Below are 4,148 nucleotides of genomic sequence, written 5' to 3'. Positions count from 1 at the left end.
TCAGAAGAGTACTGTCACTACGTCAGCATTACCAATACCTTTATCTACATCATTTGTGATAGAAAATAGGACGTGGCTATTCTTACAACCAGTCGTAACAATTATTTATGGACTATTCTAGCGACCTACGGGAAGTTCCAGTAACGCATGCACATTCACTATAATTTCACACTTAGGCAATTGCACATGGTATTATCATTGTGTATTGTGCTGTGGCTGTTGTCAGGGTCATAAGAATGGCCACAGTGTCAAGAAGTCGATATGAAATGATTTGTTGATATTACTGCATTTATTTTCAAATAGTGATTATGCTTACTTCAGGTACAGTATCAGTTTCACTTGGACATATGATATCAGGTTATGTTTACTTGCAATTAACAGAATAGCAAAACTTAAAACAATTCATCTGTTGCGTTTCCTTTGCAAATTGATAATATTTGTATGATATAGAGGTTTTGTGTAGAAATGAGACATATGATCACAGTGTTAATGAGTTTCCTTTTACAAGTCAAAACAGATGAAAAATAATAAATTACCAGAAACAACCATAAGAACTATAATTACTGTAATAGTACAGCCAGATGGCTTAGAAATGAATCTATAATTAGTGTATGTGAAAAGTGAAAAGAAAAGTAAGAGAATACTATTGATATCTGAAATCCTCTTGCTAGTGTTTCATGGTAAATCCATACAACTTTGTCCATTTTTTTCAAAAGAGGAATGAGATATGTCTGTTGAGTATCGATGTGATAGAAGATTGGAAGAAGCCATTTCCTATGCACCCCATCAGAACTTCCCACAGAATTCATGTGAAACATCAAAAACCATTGAGAGTGTTCACAAAAAGTCTATGGCTATTCTTTACGAATTTGTCAATGATTTGCTCCATTGCCACATCTCAAATTTAATGCTGCTAATAAGAAACATTGTATTATCATCCATCCTTTCTTATATTGTTATACACCTTTTTTGATAATCTATTGTAATAACAAGACAAGGCAAATCTTGCAATAAATCTTGCTTATATCATATCAGGTATTTTACAAATTCATACTATCTAAATATGACGTGGCACCCTACTTTGGTAATTGTTAATGAGCCCAATTCACCCTCCTAGAGACTAAGTAGAAAAAAAAAAAAAAAAAATGTTTGTCTGCAGCAAATCCAATGATTTCTACTTTGATGATTTCACAGTCCTGATAGCAGCAGAGGGCATGAAGTATATCAGGGAAATTACAGGGTAATATACACTTAAATAAGAATAAAGAAAAATGTGTGAAACTGCACAAGAAAACACTCACAATCGGCTAATGAAACTTTACAAACATGGCCCTCATCTTTGAAATTCTACGGACCAACATGCCAAAATAAAAAAATATTCTATCAGAATCCAACCCACCTTTTGGTAAAATCTACAGGAATTCACACCTTCCAAACCCCAAAAAATACCTCCTGAGCAATAAACCCCACTTAACCTAACAATCCAAGTTACCATGACTATTTTTTTTTTTTTTTTTATCAAATAATTTCGCTCAGGGAGCAACAAGCCTATACAGTACAAAATAAGTGGCTACAGAGTATTTGTGACACGCAGGACACACCATGGATAAACCATGAAAGGAGAGGTGAAATAATCGCATACATGATAAACAATGGAAACTATAGAAAAAAGAGTATTAACAGCAACCTAAATATGGGTATTGCAAAAGTATTTTGTCTAAATTGTCATCTGTTATTAAGTATTAGCAAATTTCTATGACAGAATCTCTGTTTCATATTAAACCAGCCACTTCGGACAATCGAGGCAGTAATGCTGTTGGTGGTAAGCATTGTGTGCGTCATACAACTTGCATGATGAATACTGGGGCAAGTTCTCAGACTCACCCACCTGCCACACATGGGTCTGTAGCCTAACTGGAGCCTGGTAGCCACCACACTATGTCTTCTGACCAGCAGACCGTGCCGTTGGTGCTTATAAGGATGAGATGCGAAGTGGTCATAGTGCTGGATGCTTATGCTCGCTGGCCGCTCATCGTTCCTATGCTGGATGGTTGGCTGATGAGCTGAAGCATGGATCCTCCGCTTGCAATGGGAGAGGGTGGCCGGCAAGGTAAAGTAAGCCTACAGGCAGCTTTGGCAAGACAGTCCACCAAATCATTTGCAGTTACTCCAACATGTGTAGGAATCCATACGAAATTTATTGAAAGCGCATATTCAACGGCTGTAACTAGATGGCTCAGTATACGACTGACAAGCGTGCAGGCTTCAGGCTTGGGAGACGAGAGGGCATGAAGGGCTGACTGTGAGTCACAAATAACCAGACCTCTGTTTCTGGTACATAGAAGTAGGCTAACAACATCCAGAAACCCATGCACAAGCTGCACTTCCATCAGTTTGTAAAGAACCATCTACATAGATGGTGTGGGAGGCAGGAATGGATGATGTTATTTTGGCAATGGTCTTGAGGTCTAGTTGTTTCTGTTGGCAGGATGGGTCCCTCCTACAAGTGGGTGTGTAAGAAACAACTACTGGAGGAATCTGCCATGGAGGAGGACCATGGTCAACTTTCTCTTGGGGAACATTGATAATAAGTGCAAAGCTACCTGGTCGGAGTTGCGGGCAACGAAAATTGGGGCCAAGTGACATTCCAATGATGCCTGCATAATGTAGAGCAAGATTGGGGGAGTGGAGACAGTTAACAGTAAAGCATGTTACATTGGCATTGGCATGTTCTACTAAAGGAGGGAGATGAAATTTTTGCTGCATATTAACCATCATAGTAGAGATTGGGCATCCTAGAACAGATAGATAGAGTTACATAAATGCTACATTTGGTACTCCTATTTGTTGACTAACTCTTGTCAAAAGGAAACTGCAGTACTATTCACTATAAGGAAACTATTACATAATTTGCGAATTCTATCATCTTGCCCGTTTTTTTTTTATTGCAAAAATTTATGCAGCTTTTTAAATAACATTTCTTGTGCTCAAGCATCACATATCATGCACACTGTGTAAAATAATTAGTGACCTAGCTAAAAAACTAAAGCAAGGAGGACTGGATAACGAATTTCGTAATCGTACCGACGACTCTTCCCCTTAAAGAGGACATAGGATGATCTACTGCTTAGGTATCCTTATATCCATCACAATAGGTTTCCACTAATACCAAAGTCCACAAGTTGGTCGAGGATCATACCTGGATTTGCATGTCAAAGGCACTTGTCAGGTCCATGAATGCCACAAGACTTGTAGAGGAGAGGCAGGTGTGTGCAGCATTGTGGCAAGAATCCATATAATCTGGATGAGAGTTTATCCTGAAGGCAATAGATAAGGCGATTCAGGAGTATATGTTCCAGCACTTTACAGAAGTGTGATGTAAGTGATATTGGTCTAAACTTGTCAGTGCCAGGCTTAGGAACAAGTACAATTAGGCTCTTTGTCCAGTCTTGTGGCACATATCCATGTCTGAGGCAGAGGTTGTAAAGTTGTAAAAGGGGATCACTAGGGACTTTCAGGAGGAGGCAGAAGACAGAGTATGTGATCCCATCATCACCTGGAGCTGTTGCCTTACCACTAGCAGGAGCATGGAGAAGTTCATCCTTTGTTACTGGAATGTCCTCTTCCTCCTCATCTTTCTTTAGCAGGGCTGCTTACAGGTATAGAGCACAGCGAGTTTTCTGAGAGAAGAGCACCTCTTGTACATATGAAGGAAGGCTTTGAACACTGGCTTGCTGCGACCAGGCCTTAACGAGATGTTGTGCATACAGAACTGGACTGTGATGGAGTGCACTTGGGGTCTTTTTCCTTAAAGCCTTCTTGATAAGTCATCACATGGACCCCACACTTGTCTGATGATTGATGGTATTCATGAAATCATGCCAGGCATCACGATGAACACATTGTTGTAAGGCAACAAGGGCACTGCTGGACGTCTGGTATTGCTTCAAGTTGTCTGGAGTTGGATCCCTCTGATAGACAAGGCTGTCCTCTACTGCCTGTCTCTTTGCTGCCTTGATGTATCTATCAAGTGTCCACTCATAAGCTCCAAACTGGCGCTTAATGTCTGGTCTGCGAACATGGTGGTTATAAAATTCACGTGTTAAAGATACAAGAGATGAGTATAACTACTCAGGAGAACTGAGATC

This window comes from Penaeus vannamei, chromosome 2, assembly GCF_042767895.1.
Source record: "Penaeus vannamei isolate JL-2024 chromosome 2, ASM4276789v1, whole genome shotgun sequence".
Classification (NCBI taxonomy): domain Eukaryota; kingdom Metazoa; phylum Arthropoda; class Malacostraca; order Decapoda; family Penaeidae; genus Penaeus; species Penaeus vannamei.
This window is presented reverse-complemented; position numbering follows the sequence as displayed.